Source organism: Metopolophium dirhodum, chromosome 4 (assembly GCF_019925205.1).
Source record: "Metopolophium dirhodum isolate CAU chromosome 4, ASM1992520v1, whole genome shotgun sequence".
NCBI classification, from domain to species: domain Eukaryota; kingdom Metazoa; phylum Arthropoda; class Insecta; order Hemiptera; family Aphididae; genus Metopolophium; species Metopolophium dirhodum.
The window spans coordinates 24412642-24437664 of record NC_083563.1 but is presented as its reverse complement, the minus strand read 5'-3'; the positions used below and the strand labels follow the sequence as shown (position 1 = coordinate 24437664).

The 25023-nt window shown below is 28.0% G+C and overlaps 1 protein-coding gene across 1 annotated transcript in view; it reads left to right on the top strand.

Moving 5' to 3' along the window:
• Positions 1–20113: 20113 nt before the first annotated feature.
• Positions 20114–25023, top strand: part of LOC132943174 (calcitonin gene-related peptide type 1 receptor) — a 153916-nt gene continuing 149006 nt past the window's right edge. The window contains exon 1 of the mRNA XM_061012031.1: positions 20114–20290. The gene's annotated coding sequence lies outside the window, so the exon portion shown is untranslated. The remainder of the gene's footprint in view (positions 20291–25023) is intronic.

Here is a 25023-nt window from a genome sequence, read left to right as displayed (position 1 = left end):
CGGTAGCCAGATCTCTGTGTAAACTGTAAAGTGTCTATTATATTATTATTATCTAAATCAATCTAAGGCTGATCGAACATGGCTGTATCATTAGATTAGTAGGTTAATAGTGTAAATATTGTAGATACAGATATAATTAAAATTACAAAAATTACAGAATTGGTTTCATTATTGTGAATGGAATATTTAATAATACGATGGTAAAAAGTTACAAAATATGATGAAAATAATAATTTTAACTTGGACATTTGTACCATGTTTGATATTATTCAAATATATACAAATTTATGTCTCAAAACTATTAAAATAGTTATACTTATAACCTACCATAATAGAACATTAAATCGACCTTGTAAAATGTAAGAAAAAACATGGAACATCATTAGTAGAACTTCAAATTTGGCTAACGATGTTGCATGTATCATGTACCAATGTATACATTGGTAGGTATGTGGTTATTTCACCCATGTAATTAGTATTAGTACAGGATAATATTATAACGGACAAAAAACGAGTATTGAAACTGAAAGAATTTGTAATGGATGGTAGAGTATAGGTTATGAAAATAGTCTCTTCTAATTCTTTTATAATATCCTAATGCGAATAATATAATATGATCTAAAGTTTATAAACATTAATATATATTATAAATAATTATAGCGATCTATGTAGATGACATCACTTTTATAGTTCACAAACATAAGTATATAAATATTTTCTTTAACATATAGATATTCCTGAATGCCTGATTTACAATTTTTCTGATTTTAATAATATTACGGGACAATCTAGTGGCACTTAATATTTTATGATATATTATTATATACTTCACTTATTAATAGTTGTACTTTCACATATTGCCCAGAAAAGGGATTGCAAGAAATACTACGAATGATAGCACCAAAAATTCGATCGGTCCAGCAATCAGAGTTGATTTTACGCGACGAGTAATAATCACGCCTGAATTATGATGTGGTAGGCAATCCGACTTGAGCACAGGCGATGAGTACATAATATTATGTCCAACAAGGAGATTATATTTATTTTGAAAAGAGTGCACAGTTTGTGTACAATACATTTATACATAGGAAGAGAACGAGAAGAAAGGGTTGTCCATTGTAATCGCTACGCGCGGTCTTCGATAGCCTGAGAAGAATAATATGGTGACCTAGTCATAGTGAGCATAATATAATAATAATATAATATCCATATCCGACGAGAATGATGACAGCAGCATGGACAATAAATATGTCGTAGCCACTTCGTGAAATTAATCTTTTTATGAAATGGTAACGCCTTCGAAAATATTTCACGAAATGGTCACATTTTCATGAAATGGTGACCCATTCCAATTTGACATCGTCTAAGATTTTTCACACAGTAGTAATTTATTTTGTGAAATAAAACATTTATCACATGGTGGCACACAAAATTAATATTGTTATTTATTTATGTCATATTTTATACCATACAAAATGTTTTCTTGTGTACACTTCAGATGTATTTATATAAACATAGGTAAGTACCTAGGTACTTTAAATTATACACAGTAATCACAGTTATCAATATTAAATTTGTATTAAATATAAAAATAATACAATTGCTTTGGAAGATAAAAAATGAAGTTTATATAATTAAGTATACATTTAATTTGATACGTTTGATGATTTAATTATCATCTGTTTAAGTAATTTTAAGCAAGACAATGAGTTGTGAAAACAGCTGGTACCTACCGTTAAAATAAGTACATAGCTTGGATTGAAATTGAGTCTTACACATACAACTTAGGATATCCCTAAGTTTTATTGACATTCATAGATAAAAAGGTGGGTAAGTGGATGTCGCTCTGCTGTACAGTAGGGTACAAGTGGGTCACTGTAATGGATGGTGTTAAATTTGAATTCAATGATATAATATCATTGTATAAGAAAAACGATTCTGAACGAAACCAGTCAGTCAGCCTATGATATTACCAGGTATATTTGATGATATTATTGTGAATGAAGTAAATTATATATAACCTATTTACGTGAAGCCTTGATTTAAATTTTCAATCCTTAGTTATAAAAGTTGAATATTTTATAAATTTTTAACTACAAAATAATTATTAAATTTTAAATTTGATAAATTTTGTCAAAATTTGAACTTAAAATGCTTATAACAAAAAATTGTGCCTATGTATTTTTAATATTTTTCATCTGCCTTTGAAACAATAACCTAGGAGCCTTCTATTAAATGTTCAAGCTTTTTTAACTAACAAATAAAATTTCATTGATATTTATAGTAAAAAAAACTAAAAAAGATGGAAACTAAAAATGTCCGTGAACAGCTCAAAATAAGTCAAAATATTTAAAAAATGTTATGGTGTATAGAAAATGCTAATATAAACATTCAGTCAAAATTTCATGTACCTACGGTCATTTGTTTTAGAGTTGCACCAAAAACCAAAATCGATTTTCTCGAAAACAGATTTTGTGTAAAAATTCCCGGGTTTCCTTAATTTTTCTTTTGTTTTTCACGTCGCGTTTGAAAACTATTGGGAATTTTAAAATTTGACCTCTAGAATGCACAAACTAGATTTTCTATCGAAAAAGATACTGTTGAAGAAATCAAAGCAGTTATACTGCCCCAAACCGTGATGACAGACACACACAAAAAAAAAATAAAAATAAAAAACACACTTCATTGTAAAATCAAAACATTCATCGTTCCACTCAGAATCTAAAATATAAAATCTACATATATCAGATACTCCAGTTAATGTATGGGATGTTATTGACATTTTAATAAAAATAAAATGTAATTAATATGTATAAAATCAAGTACCTATAGTATTAAATATGTCATAAATAAATAATAGTCGTCGTATACACTTACATACTTTAAAATTTAAAGTTTAAATAACTAATTATAATAACTATTGTGTGTGTGGTAAATGTTCTATTTCACAAAGTGAATGACCACTTAGTGAAAAAAATTACACACAATGTCAAATTGAAGTGACCATTTTATGAAAAAGTGACCGTTCTATGAATTTGTTTTGTATTTCACAAAGTGTGTAAAATGCATTTCCACTTCATGAAATGGACAAATTTTCATGAAAAGAACGGTTTCACGAAGTGGCTACAACATACATATTATACATATAGTTTCTATGGGCCAAATTTAGCTTTAACGCATATACATTCATGTACTGGACCAGTCCCTTTACTTTTTCAACAAAGTGAAAACTACTTTATTTATTGATGACGGCTATAACAGTTATCTTGCTCATAATTCAACAGTAAAGTATACACCTACTATAGAATCTGCTAGAAGTTAAATCGTTAAAATGTACATTCATGGGGAACATTAAAGAAACCTCGGTTTTTATGTTAACCATTTACAAAACAGTAGTTGAACACCGACCGTTATATTATTATACAAAACATAACATTATACACGGGAGTTTCCCCAGTGAGTCCCAAAATGACCATTATTTAATGTCCCGAGTGCGTCCGGAATAAGGAATCATATCCGAGTGCTTCCCAAGAAAAATATATCATATTATGTTTGACCTAACCGAATGCATGATAGTTCATATTTTAAGTTACCTTGGGTGCACCGCGAAAAAGTGAACTGGCTTACACCCCAACAATATTAATAATTGGTTATTATTATATTTTACATTACTGTTTTGGCTTGGACACATTTTGAGTTTGGGCAAGTGTACTAATTTCTATAGCGTCTTATATTATTTTATTATTTTTTTTGTATCTATATAATTTAAATAATACCTAGATTTTTTCGAAAATTTTGAAAGTAAAAATACGTGTAGGCGTTCTTATAATTACGTGTCTTTTTGCATGAGCCACTACTTTGCGAATGAGTTCACGACTCGCACTTATTAGTCATGCTCAGATTTCCACCACAGTCGTTGATGTAATATTACGTACTAAGTAATATCGTACATTTGTTCTATAATAATCGATCGTTGACTCTGTTTCTTAAAAGTTTTGGATGCGGCCTCGGGTTATGCAATATAATTTGTCGATAAGAGTGTGGACGCATTCAGGAAGTTCAATATAATTTATCAAAAAGACTACGGATGCACTCGGGGTATGAAAAAAGTAAAATTTGAAAATGGAATGACCCGGGATAGGAGGATATATTTAATACAACTATAACTATAGTATTATGTAATAATTGTATAGAAAACTAAAACACAAAAAAAAAAATAATTTTAGAACTTTAAATCATTTTATATTATATTAATAAAATTATCATAATTATTATTTAAATGGAAATTGAGTCCCAAAAGTATTTCAACAAAGTTTTTTTCCGACGTGAATCTGTGAACCCTAGTTGAGCACACATAATCCATTCAAACTGACATCAATTAATGTTCTACTTCTAACCTAAGTTTTGACACCCCTTAGTATTTTGAATGATATCTACACGGTGCATGTTGTTGCGGGAAACGAACTATCGTATATCTAACCACAATTGTATATCATTATTTTATTTTGGGTAAAAATTATCATTTTTTTTTTTTTTTTTTTTAATATATCCAATATATTATTTTTCAGTAATTATTTTATTTTCACTTAATTATGTCCTCATTAAATGTTTAAAAACAGAATGGTTGTACCGTATTTCAACACTTATGGGTATTTTAAAATTGAAAATTGTTTGTATATCTTAAAATACTATAAAATAATTTTATAAGAGATACTTTCACTCTAGTTAAAAAAAAATAATATGATTATAATTTATTATCATTAATATGAACGTAAAACTGTTGCACGTCGGTCTGAGAGAGAAAACGAATACTGCCCTGACATCCTCTTAAGCAAAATGTTATAAAATGTAGTTTTCAATTTATATTCACTATAATATTACAGTATTATATGTTGTTTTAAATACTAATAAACCAAAATATTTTATTATTTTTATATATTTCTGGTTAAAAATTCTATAAAGTAGTTACAGAAAAAAATATTTATATAATTACCAATAATTTATCTTAACTATGATTTAGATTCTGAGCGGAGCAATGAATGTACTCATCTTACAATGATGCGTGTTTGTTTGTTTTTTTGTGTCTATTTACAGTTTACACGATAAGTAATCGAAATTTTTCTATGATTTTCAATTTCAGTATATATTCCGGAAGGAAAATGAATCTAGTTGCTGCATTGAGAGATCAAAATTTAAAATTCCTAGTAGTTTCTGAAATTGCAAGAAAAAATAAAAAAAATTAAGAAAAAACGGGAATTTTTACTCAAAATTGATTTTGGTTTTTGGTGTAACTCTAAAAAAAATTATCGTAAAAACATGAAATTTTCACTGAATGTTTATACCAGTATTTTCTATACTCTATACAATTTTAGTATAGTTCATTTAACGATAAAAATTTTTGCCACGGTAAAAAAACATGGACATGTAATACAAGGTTCCTCGTAAGTTGTTGTTAATGGAAATTAAAAAAAAAATTTGAGCATAAATTACCAATAGTTTTTTATGAGCAACTGAAGTTGCATATTGACAACATTATTTTGAGTTATAAAATGGATAAAAGTTTTTCTTTTTATATATAATAGGTTTCAAATTTAATACAATAGCTTCCTCATAATTTTGTCTACACCTTTATCAATAACAAATGTCTACCGGAAAGTCAAATTAAATTTTTATGAGCATTTGAAGTTCAAATTTTTACAACATTGGACATTCACTCAATTTCTCATAGAGTGATATTTTTATTTTGTCGCAATTTAAAAATGAAATTTACATAATAATATGTTTATTTTATCATTTTTTATACTTGATAAAAGTTAAAAATATTTTGACTTGTTAGGAGCTGTTTACGGACATTTTCAATTTTTTCGGTTTTTTTTCTATAAATGTCAATACAATTGACAAAATATATGCGATAAAATTAATATGACATGATTAATCATATTAAGTATAGATCTAATTGTTAAATTAAACTATTAAAGGGACTAGTTTTAAGAATTTTTAGGAAAAACTAAAACTAAAACAAATACCTAAATAGGTTTAAAATGATGGCAATTAATTACACGACCTTAATAATATAATATCTGGTTAACAAATGGTTAAAAATATAAAATAAATCCGATGGACCGAGGCGAGATAGTTTTATTTTTTTTTTTTTGAGAACTTTTAATACTGCATAGTCGGGTAACATAACATTTGATTGCACCAGAACCATTATTCACCATGATAGTCATGCGGTGGATAGTCAGACTGGTGCAGTCATGGTGAAATTTGTCATGCAACCTATAGCCAACGTAAATCCACTAGTGCATCGCGTCCAACGTTTGACAAGTTCAATGGCATGACATGCCCACGTGGTCGGAGGTCAGCGGCAACATAGACTCCACTGTTCCACCGTGACCATGCAACCAGCCATATTTGACGCAGACAAGACGTATGTGACAAGGCAGGGTGGCCTCAACATTGGCTTTAAAATTTATTGGTGGAAGGATTTCAGAGCGAATTTTAAAACTAATTTAGACATAGATAATATATAATATCATATTATCTATGAATTTAGATTATTTACGACACAGTTTTGATAATGTTTGAATATAACCCTTTTTTTATTACATATTTTCAAATCATAAATAAAAGATATTATTGAAAGAAAATCATTTAATTTGTGTATTAATAATGTGTGTATTAAGTACCTCTATTATACGAGTAATATAATATGCATTGGCGTAAATAGAAGAGTTAACCATTAGTAATATTTCAGGTTCAATTAAAACATATTATACGTTGTAAATCAAAATATATGCTTAATCCATAATTATATCGTGGGGGGGGGGCTTTAAAAATAATTCCATTATACACCACTGTTAATTATGTATGCCTATATATGATATAATGATATTAAATATTTATGTTAACTAAAAAAGACTTAATATTATTATAAAATATTTTAACGTTTTAGGTTAGGTATACACAATACAATCGTATCAATACCAAGTTCATTTGTCCAGTCAAATACAACAATTCCATAAAACTTAAAATCATATAAATACATCCAAAAATCGAACACCTTTGTAAAATCATAACAATATAATGATATACTGTATGAAAAAATAGCTAATAGTAGATATATATGTTTAATGTTTCAAAAAATTTAAAAACTGTTTATAATACAATTTTAAATTAATTTTTAAACAATCAGTTCTTAGAATATAATTACCAATGATACTATTCAAAATATATCCTTAATTATACTATAACTCCTTAAAAAGTTTACCTATAATATTATGCCCGTTTAAACTTTAATGTATGTATTATTCGGTACCAACTCAATTTAAATCAAGATTTTAACATTTACCCAAGTGTTTCACAATCAAACCAGACATGTTTTCGACTATTTAAGCCTTCTTGTACTTACTAATCTCTAAAAGTTTATTAAGTAATCTTTAAAAACCAACAAATAGTTTCTCTTTTAAAATGAAAATATTTCTATATAGTTTTATGCTAAACTCAAAATAATAATATTTATCATTCACAAATGAATAATAAATTAATATTAGTCGTTCACCTAAATAATTTCAACCAGCATAATATTATATATTATCTGTTGGAAACCTGTTGCCAAATCATTATAAATTGTTGTTAAAAGTTATCATGTTATGTTATTAATAAATCATTAAATATGGGTATAATATGTAATTATATTATAAAATAGAAATAACGTTTATAACATTTATTTATGTAATAAGTCTTAAATATTGTTTTTTTTTTTTACTTTTTTCAGATTCTATGTATAAAATGTATCAATATTTAAGTATTTAACTTAGTACGTTGGTTTCACTGTAGTCGATAGGAATGTTATTTTTTTATGGATCTATCAGCATCAGGAGTACTCTTAATTCTTATAGATAGGCAGGTACTTAGTCAAGATATTTAATATCTGGAAGACGGAAGTATATGTATACGTATAAGTATTTTTCAGTAAATAGCATAAAAATGTGAAAATTATAATATTAACATTATCGATTACTAGTTCTTATAAATTATATAGGTTTTTATAATTGTATATTGATTATCTTTTAAAAACGTGTTATCTGTATGACATAAAATTGCTTTAGAAGCTCGCTGTCTATGCGCGATTACTTGATTATTTAAGTACTAATTTAATTATTTTTATGCTTATAGTACCTATAGAATTTTGAGAATGTATATCGTCTGTATTTTATAGCAATTTTGATTTCAAGATTTTAAAATTTGATGTATAATGTAAATTATTCATTCAATTGTACTTTTACTTTTTATATATTATTAACAAAATATGTAAATGTTGATCAGAATACTTCGGTACTTACTTCAATAAAAAGCTTGACCTCTAGAAATACTAAATATTTTCGAATACGTAGTACACTCTGCTATTTTGACCTACGCCTCACGTAATGTTTATACTACATAAAATTTTAAAAAGCTACCTATACTTAAACAACCGCTTCTGTAATATACAATTATTTTTACATTTCCACTTAAACAGCGTATCCCTTAGTGCATAGCAAAAACAATAGTTATTAGTTCCTATAATAAAACAAATATGAACCTAGAGAATTGCAATCTGGTAGAAAACCAAAATAAAGGGACAAAGAAGAAAGTTAAATACAAAATTGCTTATCGAAAAATTGTTTACAAAAACTATCAAAATATAATAGGTAAATATAGTAAGTATAAGTGGTTATTATTATTATTCCAAATCGTTACATTTACCTACATTATAGTATAGGTATATGTAATATGTATAGACAAATTAATATTATTATTAAAATATCATTCTAGAAAAAAATCTTCTCTCGGTCAATTTTCCAGAAAACCCTCCAAATAAATGCTAAAACAAATTTGATGCCATAATTTATTAAATATTTTATGTTGAACAAAATTCTAAATCTACTAAAAATCTAAAACAAATTCCAGTTCCTCAGTGTTGCCTATATACAATATAAGACGGAGTTTTCTAGAAAACAAATGTTATTTTAATTCCACAATATCAAATGTTTGATTTATTGGTACCTACCAATATTATCTATTCGTGGTATATGCGTGGAGACGTGGAGTAGTGCCGCATGTACGTAATATTACGTAATTAATTATGAGATTTTGTCAATTTTAGTTAACTTATCGAAATTTATGTCATATACCGCATAGTTGTCTAAATTGTTTATGATTGTGATATAAATCGTCATTATTTTTCAGATATAGGTACACAATATTTGAAGACTACTCATACGCCTTAAAAATTAAATATGTATAGATAAATTTCTTTCGTTGAGTAAAACTCAATGCAGCTAACTATAATATCAGTATTTAATGTATTTAATTAATGTATGTACCTATGTGGCTATGTGTAGTGGACTAGTGACGTTCCTGCATCGACAATTATCGTACATTCGTTAAGTTGTGTCACATTCTAATGATTCAGTTTGAAATATTCGTTTATATTTTTGTATCTTAGTTAATCCATATTGATGACAATTTGTTAGTTCAACGATACAGAGAAGAATAAGTGTAAATATCGTCTCTAAATCGTGGTTAGAACTAAAAATGTCCGTAGAACGAGTGTTTTGTAGATTTACTTTCGTACTCAAAATAATATCTCAACAGTTTTCTTGCTATATAGAAATATTTTTAATATTTCATTAAAATACCTATAATGTCCTAATATCTAATTAGAGCTGTATTAGTTGAATATAGTAGGTGTGTCAAATATGGAATAGACAGTAGGCCTGAGCAGTAAGTTATTTCGTGAAGTACGCACGTGCTGTTATTATCAGATTTTTTTGAATTAAATTAAAATATAGCCTATAACGATAGCATGGGTAATTTTAATAAACATAATATAGTAGGTACTTACTATAATCACTGCTTTGTTGTCATATGTGCGAATGTGCGATTAAATGTTGAATTTTTAGATGAATACGATGACCAGCTAAACAATATTTAAATTTAAGTTCGACGTCCCCAGCAGGAGAAAAAAAAACTAATCCACTACCGCTGTTCAGTGATGAAAAAACAAATAAAATACTTTTGTAAATTTAATTTTTTAATTTTTGTAAAGAGATTATAAAAATTGTATTTTGTTTAATTCTTAATTAAATACTTTAAAAATCTCTTGTACAACTTGTATTTTGTTATTTTCCATGCTTTAATAATCTCATCACAAAACTAAAAAGAGAAGAAACAAAGTATTAAGAATTTAATTTCATTCATAAAAAAAAAAATAATTATAAATTAAATAAATTTCATGTTACAATATTCTTCTATAAATATTAAATACATTTAGATTTTTAATATATAAAGTTAATTGTTCTTAATTTTTTTTGAATTTTAATTATAAAACTGTTGAATATAACCAAATGAGGGATAATTTTCTTATAATTTTTTAGTTCATTACCTAAAAACGTGCTTTGTCTTTTTATTCAAATACATTTCACAAATTTAAATTTGTTATTAATGAAAATATTATAAAATATACCTGCTCTTACAAATTAGTTCATTACATTTTTTTTTTATTAATTAACCCGCGGAAACTTAGGCCATTGGGTGGTTTTTACTGTGGGGAGGGTACTGTAAATTTAAACACGTGTGTTTTGGTTAGGCAGATTTTTTAGTTGGCACCCGTAGGTATCTGCCATGCCCGGGTGGGGGATGGCGGCACTTCTCTCTGGACACTGTGACTTGCCCGAAGGAAAATACCACCCGCGGCCGGCATCGAACCGGCGCTGCCGTGCGTCGCAACCGACGCCTTAATCCGCTTGGCCACTCCGTCCCCCTCATTACTTTTATTGTGGTATATTATATCATTCATCATTAAACATAATATATATTATAAATATTTTAGCATAACATATTAAGCTATCCAGGCAATACCGCAACTGGAGGTCTAGAGGTCCCGTGCCTATGGTTTTTTTTTAATAAGTAGAAATATATTTGAAGTAAATATTTACAATTATATCAAGAATCAACAAATAATTTTATATTTTTGTCAAAATATTTTTAAAACAATTTCGGACCCATCCCAAAATTTGGTTTTAGTTTCTATCTATCACAGATCTCGCTCTGGTATTACCTATATATTATATTATACCTACATGACCCTTAAGCAAGTTAATAGAATATTATTTAAACTATTCAAATTTGTTTTAATAAATACGTTGGTATTCACAGAGGTTTAAGTGGGTTCAAATAACTGGGGAATGATTTAATTTGTATGAAGAAAAATTTTACTTCACCCTATTCAGGAGAACATAATAAAACATAAACACGTGAAGCTGAATTTAACCACATCATTAAAATTGAATTTATCTCGATTCTCGATGAAAACCAGCTATAATGAATTCATAATATTTTCATATATAAATATACCGATGATATTGATATGTTTTGTGTTTAGTGTTACTCACGAGTAATCATAACATAATCTCGTACAATTCCATTTATAATATTTTTTCTGCTAAAATTTCGTTTTAATTCATTAGAATTCTAGTCGGTTTAATCATTAATTCTTCATATAAAAATATGCAATACCTATCTACTCAATATTTATAATTGATCGAAACTTGTATTATTATTTTAAATTATAGATCCTATAGAAAATGATTATAGAAAAAAATTTGGAAAATGTTACTGTTTTCGAACTTAGGTGTTGGTGACATACCTGTTGATGGCTTTTTTAATACAAATTTTACTTTTTAGATTTTGAGCGGGGCAATAAATGTATTGATTTTACAATAATGTGTGTTTTTTTTTAAAATTTTTTATTTATGTCTGTCATCAGTTTAGGACAGTAAAAATGCTTAAAGGAGCTAAAAGGAGCTTATTTTGACATCTCAAACTGCGCTATACTATTTATTTAAATGGCAATTTATACATTGATAGGAAAAACATTTGGAAAATGTTACTTTTTTCGAACTAAGGTGTTAGTGACATACCTACCTGTTGATGGCTTTTTCAATACAAATTTTACTTTTTTTGAATTTTGTGGTGGAAGGATTTTCAAGCGAACTTCAAAACTAAGCTAGATAGTTTATGGCACTGGCAAGTAACAAATTAGCCAAAAAATCTTTTCAAAAATCGTGTAGCTTCGCCAACACATGGGCTATTAGGACTCTGCCACTGCGTGCTTGGATACTTTTGTGTTTGACTTTTGAGGCAGCACTTTGTCAGCTATACACGTAAGGTTTATGTTATGAATGGGATAAATAAAACGATCATTTTGTCGTTATCTCACGTTGGAAAATTTCAGTTGGATAATTTCGATTTTGAACAAGTCCTATGTAGGTAATTTTTATGGTGTCCAACAGTTTAAATGTACATTATAATATTGTAAAGTGGTTAATTTTACGTGCGGTGAATGTGAGAAGTGAGTTTAAAGGACCATTATTGAACGTTATGGTAAGGTGGTAAGCTTAACTATGACCATCCATGAAAGCCAATCTGATATGATTCCGTGTTTCGATTTTATACGTCGTAGCAATATTTTAAAAGCCAGCACGTTTTGCTTGGTTTCCTATTTAATGTAATATTTATATATAGTCCATTTTATTTTTCTGACAAAACATCTAACGGACTTCTTAAAAAGTCACGTTTTCTATATGAGATCGATCACATAGCTTATACAAATGTTGGTCAGACACCTGCAGATAGTTTTGATGAGAAATGAGAAATATAATATTTATTTATTTTTTCAATTATTTTAACTAGGTACATATATCTTATTGTGGAGTTGTATTTTATTTATTCTATGACAACGAAAAAGATTAATATTTCAGAATTTAATCTGTATATATAACAATTCTACTTTGGGACATGAAATTATATTCGTTGGAGTATAATATTATCCAGTCCCATCGATTATTAGCCAAGCTGCTCAGAGATATTTGCCACAAACGTTGAGAAGTGTCCGAGACTCAATGAGAATGTGTATGCAACAGTTTCATCCAGGGCATGAAACTGGTGACGATTTTTCATAGGGTAAGTTACACCTTACATAGTTTCATAAATTTAGTTTTAATAGTTACTAGAATTTTTTTTTTTATTTTCAATTAAGAATAACAAATATTTAAAATCTGTACAATAAATATAATAAGTAATATACGTATATATTGAATAAAAAATGTATAACAAAAAGTATAAGGTTAATGTAACGCTTATTAGCGTTTATAACGCTTTACGGCTTGTGTGAAACGGGCGTTCGGTAACACTACTTCAATTTAAATAGTTAAAACAACAATTAAATCAATTATTGTTCTATTATCCTTTATGAATATATTATTTCAAATACCTAATATAATGTTATTTATTGTTTTGTTTGATTAACAAGTTTGTTACAACTATAGAGCTAACTAAAACAGTTTTTGTGTCAAAGTCAAAGGTTATTTTTTATTAATAAATTAAACAGTGTTTTGTATTTATTCACTATTATAATGAATACATTTTAAAACTGTATACTACTATTATGTCAGAAAATATTAAATATGCCACAATTAGGCAAGTTATCAAGAACTTCAATAAATATTAATAAAAATAGGTATTTTTATCGTAAGAAAATATAGAATAAACAATATAATAGTTTATTTTATAATAATACTGTAAAGTGAAGAATGCCAATAGCTTTAAAAATATTGGTCATATTGAGAACAATTTACGATGTAAAATATTGTCTACTGAAAATCTATACTCTAAGTATTATATTGTGTCTTTTGCAAGATATATGTTCAGTCATAACGGGCTGCCTGCAGTGCATGCTTACCACTTACATGTGATTCCTTCTCTTTACTGTCTTCACCGTTACTCAGCAACTATTTGTTACGTTCAACACATTATTTTTCATTCTCTGACCTTGACTCAAAATAGGATAAATTTGTTTTCATTTTCATCCATGATTGGTGTAGAATTTGTCGTATAAAAATCGTTTAGGTCCTATTATTTACCTACTAAGTTTTTTTTATTTTGAATGCTACTTAATTTAGTCATATTATATTGTTATGTATAGGTATTTTATTTCACTTAATCTGTTATTTAAGGTAGGTATTATATTGATAATACTCGTATTGCACATGATTCAATGAAAAATAAAACTTTAATCTTTAGAGTTTAGACGGAATTGATTTCAATCTTTATTATTTTCTTAGTAAAATGACCAAACTCGAGTATATTTTTTCCGTTATATTTATACAAGGAAATAGTTTTATTTTATTGTTAACATAAATGAAAGAATTTACATTTATTTTTTTATTGCAGTAATTTTATGATGCACCAAGGATATGTGGCCATATATGGGTGTATAATATATGGACAGTCTAAACGTCAAATAGAAGCAAACGAATATTGTTTGGGTATAATAATAATTAATAGTATTAGACCAATATTAGCAATTTTTGGTAAAACGTATGTTTGGTTTCTACTAATAACCTATATTTCAATGTTTCTAACTTACTAACATGACCTTCAAATGGACTAATCAAACTCTTTTCAAAGAATATAATATTTGATGAATACTGCACAGTAAGTTATAATAAAACATATACTTACGTCAAACTAATATAAGTAATACGATAGGTATTAAAATAATAAAATCCGATTACGGTTAATCATAGATTATAATGTATAGTCCAAATTTTCAATTAAGATGATTATAGTAAGCATATTATATTGAACGTGTATTTTCATCAATATTTACTATTAAACTTTTATAACCTATTTTTTGTAATTTGAAAACTTTTTGATGGATTTTTTTTGTATAATATACTAAAATATGTATCTACCCACATATGAATATGTACCATAATTTCATCCTAAATATAATGCACTAAATGTATCGTAACTTAGAACAGTGTAATATTTTAATATTATTACAAAACTACAAAATTCATATTTTTTTTATGTCTGGATAATAGTCGAAATAATCCTTCGATTTTCCACTTCAGTATCTTGTTCGATGAGAAAGTGAATCTAGTTGATGCACTCGGGAAATCAAAATTTAAAATTCCCAGTAGTTTTCAAAAACAACCGAGAAAATAAAAAAAAATAATAATGAGAAACAGTGATTTTTACCAAAAATTGGTTTTTGACAAAAGTGATTTTGGATTTTAGTGTAATAGAGTTACCGTAAATACTTGTAATTTTCACTGAATGTTTATATTGCCATTTTTTATACACCATAAAATAGTTAGTATATTCTGAGTTGTTTTGAGCTGTTTACGGACTTTTTTAATTTCCAATTTTTTTTTTCTAAAAATCTAATATTTTAAAATTTAATACAAAATGTCTCATAAGTTTTCCATCTTTATCAAAAAAATAATATCTACGTGTCAAGATTAATTTTTTATGAGCGTTTGAAGTTCAAATTTTTATAATATTGGATATTTACTCGATTTCTCATGTAGCGATTTTCTCTTATTTTGTTGTAACTTAAAAACGAATAACTTACAAGATACTTGAAATTTATATCATATGTTTATTTATCATATTATGTTTATCAATTCTTATACTGGATAACATTTTCAAAATATTTTGACTCGTTTTGAGCTGTTTATGGATGTTTTCAATTTTCAATTTTTTTAGTTTTTTTTTCTATTATTTCAACAGTCGAAAATATTACAAATACAAAGACACAACTTTTTTTTATAAGCATTTAAAATTCGAATTTTGACAAACTTTATCAAATTAAAAATTGAAAAATTACTTTATAGTTAAAAATGTATAAAACGTAAAACTATAACTTTTATAGATAAGGATTCAAAATTTGAAACAAGGTTCTAAATAAGTAGGTTTTATAGTTATTTTATGTTCAAATTTGTAAATTTAGATGGTATTAGATATTTAAACAAAGAATAACGATTTTAGTTTCATGTTATATTTAAAAAAAAATATTCATGGGTAGGTAGGTACTTGAAATTTCTAAAGTATGTTATTACATACAAATATGATAATAAAAAAATAATAATAATTCAACCTACTGGCTAACGTATTGATCAAAATGAATTCAAATTTAACACTATCCATTATAGCCACTTGTAACCTACTGCAGGTACAGCAGAGCGACTTCCACTTTAACGATTTTTTTTTTTATATTAATTTCATGTCACTACAAAACAACTTTACAATGTTTTATCGTTATAATATATCTAATGTCTATGTTATAATTTTTTGAATGACAACTACATACATTTTTAATTGAAATTAAAATCGATTAGTTAATTAGTTATGATAATTTAAAGTTTAGATGAGTGAGTACACTATACCTCGAAAAATGTTTAAAACACACCCTAGGTTAGTTTGTGAATAATTTATTTTTCATTCTTATCGACTGAAATACATGCATTTTGTTTTAAGAAAATATCATTACCTAATGGTTGTTATTTTATGTGTCAAGAAAATATAATATAGTATAATAAATGTATAATACACCTTATTCAAAAACTTAAAAGAACACTGTATTCACTGCAAAATACAAAGTAGGAAATATAATTTATTTAGGAATTAAAAATATATTGTATTATTGTGTATAATACACAAGGCGTCAACACGACAAGTGAAAACACATAATAATATAATGTATTCTACAAACGTTTATAACAGCTATATGTGTGTAACTCATAACGTTTATAATAATTCATAACTACAAAAATGTAGATAAATAATGATTTAATGAGCGGTCCGTGGTGATATTTACATACGCCGCATCGCAATCCGCAGCGTGATTAATTTTTTTCCACTCCAAATCATTGAGGTTTTTTTTTATTAATTTTTTGTCCTGCTTATATTATGCAGTAATCTATTTTATGTCCGACAAAATTAAATACGTATCACGCACACACGAATATCTGCATAACCATTGGGGATTTTTAGAAACAAACGAATATACCTATCGTCTATTGCGTAAAACCGGTGATCGATAATAAATTATTACCTAATAAATAAAAATAATTATGCATTTTTTTTGCAAACAACAACCATTGCGAATAGAACGAACTCGTTAGACACACGCGTTATAAAGGTAGTTGGATTGAAAAGTCATTATTATAATGCAAATCAGATTAAACACGCCGTAAGAGTCACACGAAAAACATTCGAAACCATTATTATGATTTTTGACATTTTGCCTTTTGACCGGGCTACAACATAATATTATATTATTGTAGTAAATAATAATAGTTCTGTTCGGAGTTGCGCGTGTTCACACTGATACATGACCTAAATCTTGGTTGTTAGGTGTTCTTATTCGTATTTATTGCCTCCGGACGTTTTTGTAAGCATTTTGATTGTAGTTTATTCTGTAAGGCCAGAATGGGTACACTAGAATTGCCTCTCATATCATACCCGATACCCATATACAAATTGATATAGTATATCCACATTTGTTTCGTCATTATGTGTGGAAAATCTATTTCATTCTATTATTAATTTATATTTATATTTTTAGCAATAACATTTTTCGATGTTTTTGAATTTAAACCTAAGGAAAGCTATTTATTTCGAGTATTTTTTTCTCCATATTTTAATATTTATTTTATCTTAATATTATATATATTTCTTCGGACTCTGTGTAAGTTATCAATTTCCTCCTAAACGGCTCCACCGATTTTGATGGCATTTTTCGTGTGTGCTTGAGTGGGTCCTTGAATGGTTTGGATTTACATTGAGACCCGGGGAGGTGATCAAACAGGGATTTGAGATTTACTATGGACATTTTTGTTTATAAATAGTTGCTATTGATTATAGGAGAAATAATAGCTGGTAGAAATTAGTATTTATTTACTATTGGTTGCCATAGCGATTATTTGTGCAGATTAGGTATAAAGATGCCTCAAATCAAATTTTTGGACATTGCCTACTAAGATGGCCGAGTTGCCCTTACTGCAGCGAGTTACACCCAAAAGGAGTTGAACAGTCGCAATTTTTTTAAGAGTTTTCATTTTTTACGGGCAACGAAGTGCGCGGGATTAGCTAGTTATATTATATTATAATAATCAATAATATATTGCTATAATACCTATAGCCTATAGGTTCAATAAAATAGAAATAAAATGTTTCGAACTATTACACTTGATTAGTTTTTGTGTGAAAGAGAAAAAAAAACAAGTGAATAGTAATTAAAATGTTTAAAATATAATATATAATAACATAAACTCGGGAAGGCCGAAGTTATATTCATGATCAACAATCACTCTATATAGTCAATCGTATGAGTATTATAAATAACTAATAAAGTATGTACACGTTTATTGTATGTACCAAATATTATGTCTATACTTATACATCACATTAGACGTAGGAAATTATGACATTGTGTCTAAACTTATACATAATTTTACCAATTTTTGATGTTCAAAAATTTATTCGAACCATTAAAAATGTGTTTTATTGTTTTAGAAAAATCTATTTTTATATTATTCATACACAATAGGAAGTTATCAAAATAAATGAAAAAAAATCATGGGATACAATTCGTGTGCCTATTCACATACTGACCCATATAATGACGTACTAGCCTTTTGCTATGAAATATTTTCTTAAATTGATCATTGGCTATCGAGTATACACATTTTAGTACCTACATTAGGTACCTACTCGTATAAATGCAGGTAAGTTGGTATACTGTACAATAATATTGTTATAGCCAGAGAGCCCGCGGAGTTGTAACTTGTAATTATATACGTATTATGGAAGTTACTTACGTTTATGTTTTATATTATCACGTCGAAAAACCACGGTAATCTCGTATCTCGCACGTGCCTCCAGTGGTGTGGCTAGGGAATGTTTTGAAATATTCTTATACTCTCCCATCAGCATAAGCACAACTAGGGGGGGGGGGCTTAGCCCCCACCCCAAACGTGTAATAGCCCCCGCAAAATAAATGATTCAATTGTTTCCTAAAATATTAATAAACCTTTAAAAATTCCACTGTACCTAGGTATTTTTTTTATTTTTTTGGAAATTAATTATCAGATTTTTATTTAAACTTTATAATTATTTTATATTGCCTGTGATAAATATGGTAAACATCAGTAGCTATATGCCTGTATTTGTTTTAAGTAATCAATATATTGGTAAGAATACTACACACAATTTTACAGTATATGCACAGAACTATAATATAGATACAGTGAATTGAAACCTCCGACGAACAATCCCGGAAAAAAATCCCCGATCCTAGACTACAATATTACTGACAACCACATGAAATTGATTGATGAAATATTTTTTAAAAGCTAATTAGTGTAATATTTGTAACTAAATATTAAAAATGTGGTAATTACACTAATTAGTTTTAAAAAAAATATTTGCTCAATCATTTTCATGTGGCTGTGAGTAATATAAACATTAAACTTATAGTGTAGTCTGTGGATTTTTATTCTGATTGCCACAGACAGTATATTATTATTGTGAAAAATAAAACTTGAGTAAATAAATATTTGGTCTTTTTGTATGGTTTTTCTTATATTTTTAAGTGGATATATATATGGGGGCGTGGGGGCATCGCCCCCACGGGTTACTTTTTATGTAATATCATGTGGGAGCTACAGCCCCTCCCTCCCCAACTATTTAGCCCTAGCTGCGCCACTGCCCATCATTCATATTTATGAAAAAAACATATTATATCCACTCACTACAACGAGTACGACAGTATAATATATGATTCATATTTCTACAAGATATGCGTTGTCATATGGTTCTATTTCCTATTCAATGTTATTATCGACTTGAAAATCGATGGATTGAATGATGAAAGCCCCTTGCACACATTTATTTTAATACCTATGTCGATTCAAATATAAAATTACGCGCTTGACCGCCACCGTCGGACATCATTGTGTAGGCGGTACCTACCAAGTGCCGGCCGACTTCCGGTTCCCCGAAATCTTCCGGAGATTTCCGTTCTCGGTATTATAAACAATAGTTATTATTATTTTATAGCGGATGGTCAACGGAAATACGCATAGTATGATCGTCGTGCGCGGTCCAAACCGTTTGCGAACCGCAAACAGCGCCACCGCCACCGCCACCGCCACCGCCATAGATACACTACGATGCGCGCAGGCCAAAAGAGATAGGAGCAACAGTTCGCCGCCGCCGCCGTCGCAGTGGTCGCGCGTTCTCCAAAGGACCCTTTATCGTGCCCCGCCGGCCGCCGAAACGGCAGTAGTCACGCGACGCTCTCGTCGGCCGCCGACAGTTTCCCGTGGTGGCGTTTTCGGAAAATTCGTGGCACCGCCAGAAGAGGGATCCACGTGCCCCCATGGACACAAAGGTAATAACTAGCTATGATGTATAATTTTTTCATCTCGCCGCAAATGACTTGCGGTGTCGTCCTCATATGTATATCGATTTAAAAATACTTTTAGCGTTGTCACCTTTCCGGTGGTGTACGCGTTCGTGCGAGTGATGCGCAGGTGGTATATATATAGTGTACGAGGGTAAGTGTAGGTATACCATGTATTTTCAGCGGTGAAATTTCGAAGGGGGGTGTAATTATAACGTACCATTGAAAGAAAAATTAAGGGTCGTCTCACTTTAAAAATTTGTCGTCTCCTCATATTATTATGGTATAAATGTATTGTTAAAACGTCAATATTATAATGCTTTCAAACACTCATATTAGTCATTGATTACCTATTATATCTACTATATTATGTTAAAGTAAATACTCAGTGGTAAAACAATGCGAATATTTTACGTGACATAAATGTATACGTATATCCAATAAGTTTATAAAAACAAATTTAGCAAATAAATAGAGAACCAAAAAATTATCTGAAGGTTAAGATTTTAAAATTACATTCACACCAATGACCATCTTTAACCCCTACCCCCTCCTACATTAATAAAAAAATAAAAGACGTAAACTTACGACGTGAACGCGAAGTGGTTTTTTTTTATTAGAACAGCAACTAGTTACTAAGCGGTTATTGGCTAACAATATTGACAACAAATGATGGGGTTTGTTTACTAAGACGATGAGCTCAGCGATGAGCCGATACTCCACATGAAATGTAATCGGTGCGTAAAAATTAAAATCACTAGACTGTCGTGCATGGTCTTGTAAAAATATTTGTCACGTATAAAATTTCTATAAATATTATATTTAGTATTTACCTATAAGGTATTGATTATTGATAAATTATTGCCTTGTAAATACATTAGTATTATAATAGACGTATAACTATTTATTTTGTTTTGAAGGTCTTATACTCTTCTACTTTCATCTAATCAGTAACTCTAAATTAAAATACCATGGAATAATTTAAAAATTTTTTTTTTATAATATTTTTTATTAAGTTCAAATTAATTTAATTATTATGTACCTGCTTATCACTACCAAATTGTTATACGGTTTAACTAGTTAAAAATGTGACATTGTATCTATATCTTACACCACTTTAAAAATAAACTTTTAACAATTATTAGACAATATTATGTACCTATGGTTTAAAAGGTTGTGTTGGATGCTTCCACCGTTTATTAATAGTTGTAAGGCGTATTAGTCGGTTTGCGCCCCAACATGTATAGATTGAATATAATATATTATAAGTAGGTAATATGTACGTGTTCAGGAAATAAAAATTTTTTTTTAGAATCACTTACGTTTATTAAATTACTGAATGTTATATACGTATTTATAAAATATGTATTGTGTCTCGGCCAAGCATATTATTTCGTTAAAGAACAGTCAAATAACCATTTTAATATAAAATATCAACAGCTATAGTTATTGTGTTTAGTCATTTAAGGTTAAACATAATTTGGTGTCATTAGTTATTAACAAAGTTATTTTGATAAGTGTTGACAGTCTAAGTATATGAACAAAATGCCAATAAATTCCATATAGGTAATATAACAAGAACGAAATAATTGGGTTATTGGGATTGAAAATTTTATCAGAAATTTTGTTTCGAATCTCACCAGTGAATTTTCGCTTCATCGTATGAACATTTTAGCATATTATTTTAACCTATATTTTATAAACAGTGTTAATTAAAAAAAAAACCATTTGATTAATTTTTTTTGGTTCTAAAGTTTTAATTTTTTTTTTTAATACATAGGTTTATCGCAGTTTTTGTTCACCGAATTTTCAAATTTTAATTTCGTGTTGACATGTGTAAGTTTGCGCTCCCACGAGTGTCCATTGTATCGGGACATCGATCCATTGTTTTAAATCGTTTTTCGGTTTCAAAAAACTCGGCGAGTTGCCACATATCACCGCCGTTACGGCATCACGGACGGCGTTCGTTCTTAGAATAGTAAATACGACGCAACGCTCCTGTCGGTTACCACCGAGTTAAGGCATAATCATGGTAGTTTGTGCCGTACCGTAGCATAAGTTTTGTAACTTTTTTTGTCCGACCGGAAAAACGTATAATCCATTGATTGTCTGAAACATTATCGTATTATCGTAGTTGTGCTCACGGTAAGGTATATAAATGTCGACACACGATATTATTTAGTCTAGACGGGTCTCATTAAACTTAGGTATCCCGAAAGGTACTATTTTTTATTTTTTTAGTTTTGATGGGTTCTAACAGATATACCACAAACGGCGCATCGTTATGCATTTTATACTTATTCGCGTATGGTAGAAATGAAATACACGCGGGTTAGGTCGGGTTTTAATGGAACACAGAGACAATAATAATGCTGACCATTTTTATTACCGTTATATTATTATTATGAATATTTAAATCTTTTTTAATTTAATTTGTCTATACCATATAGGCCTATAATATAATGCTTGCATTATTTTTTTGTTGGTTTTATGAACGAAGTATTTTTTTAAATAAACAAAGAATTTCATCGTTTAATCAATTTCTGAGTTATTTCTACCGTTTTTGTTTATAGTATACTACAATGTTTACATTACAGTATGTTTATATTTGTTTACATCGTGTGTATTTTTGATTCATACAATGGGGAAATATTAAGTTTTTACACGAGTCTAGCAGGTAAAAACATAAAACGTAGTACGTTAGTTCCTATACACGGCGACAAAAATGAGATATTGCGTTAGGGTCTAGTTTCCCTACACAAGGGTTAATTGCAATGAGAATTTGACAAATGTTTTCACAATTTTTTTTTTTAAATGTATAAATATAAAATGGTTAAACACTGTATTTTTCATACCAATAATAATTCAGAAATTGTATTTATTTTAAGTTGTAATGATATTGTAATAAATAACTTTGGACTATATTTTTTAAGACTTTTTTATGTAAACATTTAAATACATACCTACACGTTTGTAGTTAATTTTAGTGAAAATATTTTTAACCACTACCCTTATAAATTTATTGAAGTATTTATTTTAATTTTTAAACAGCGATCACCATTTGAAATTTCACTTATGGGTACGAGAACTTCCAACTAAAGTTGAATATTTAAATGTCGTATAATCCATAATTTAATATTTATAAGCATATAAAGTTTAGATGAAAGGAATGTTGTGGCTTGGTACGACACCCCATAATTTATTTTTGCACTTTCAGCTTCTAAATACATTAAAAATCATATATTTACACAAAATTGATTTTTGTTGAAATATATATTATAATGTATATTATAATTATAGTAAGTATGATTGATATAATAAACAAAATGAATACATTATAATATACATTTATAATAGAAGGAGTGCATATTATGGTACTTCAAATTTTATAATTTGTAAAATTTTTTCACTAAAAATGTAAAATTTAGTTGAAATAAGAAAACTAGGTTAGTTGTTTAGTTTATTTATTGTCAAATACATTTTTGATAGAAGTTTATTTGAATAATAGCTATTCAAATTTTTAATTTCTATTTCTAAAATAGATAAACAATTTAATAAGTTTAATAATATTAGGTTTGTCCATCTTTTTTTTATATTCAAACTTTATTTAAAATCTATTTAAAAAGTAGGTACAATAAGTACATTTTATGACAATGTATTTATCATCCATCTTAAAAGTTACTTAATATAATTAAAAGAAAGTATTAAGATGAAATTAAGTCAAATTATGCAAAGTATCATAAGACCGGATATACATATTATTATTTTTATTCGTACAAATAGCAAACAAATTATATAGACATAAGCATTATATCGTTCAAATAGTAACACTAGGAAGGAACAAAATAAATGTAAACGAAAAATCAAAACTTAACAGACCATCTGAAAACCGAGATTGCGAGAAAAATGGGGCAATAAAGGATTTATAGCTGCAATTGAACATAAGATATAGTACCTATTATAATAACGCCATGAAGTAATCGAAAACTGACTTGATCGATATATTATAGAGAAAAAAGAAAATAATTCGATACTGGGTTACAGTAAATAATTGATTGTCTATTTATTACGTTTTCAATATTGATCGTGATATCGGTTTTATAATATACGAAAAATAAGAATTTAAAACTTTTTTGTTACAGTTCAATCACAAACAGTATAATAATAGTGAAATATTAATTTTGATTAATATAGGGAAAATAGGGATTATCATAATAAATCTACACGTTTTTATTTATTTATTTTATTGTTTGAAAATTATTTCCAAGTATTCGTTTAACTTTTGACAGCGTAAGTCACAAATGATTCGAAAGCGTTATGTTGAATGTTTTATGATGCTTTATTATGCTTAGTCCCTATTGGTAATCCAGTCATGATATTTTATATACATCTGTTATACTTCAAACGTATATATCGTTGCTTTATATTTTATCATTCACATTATTTGAAAAATTAAATATAAAACATAATAATATGTATTTTAATTGTGACTTTTATAACATTTTTTTATTAAGAATGATTACATCCAGTCTAAAATCCTTCGTACTATTTCAAAAGCTCCATTCTATGTCTCAAATAAATCCATCAACTCTGATCTAAAAATATCTACAGTCACGGAATTAGCCAAACTACGTCATTACAAACGCTTCAATAACCGATTATACCGTCATCCCAATCTACTTATTTCTTAACTCGCGTCCATATCCATACTTGGTAATCCC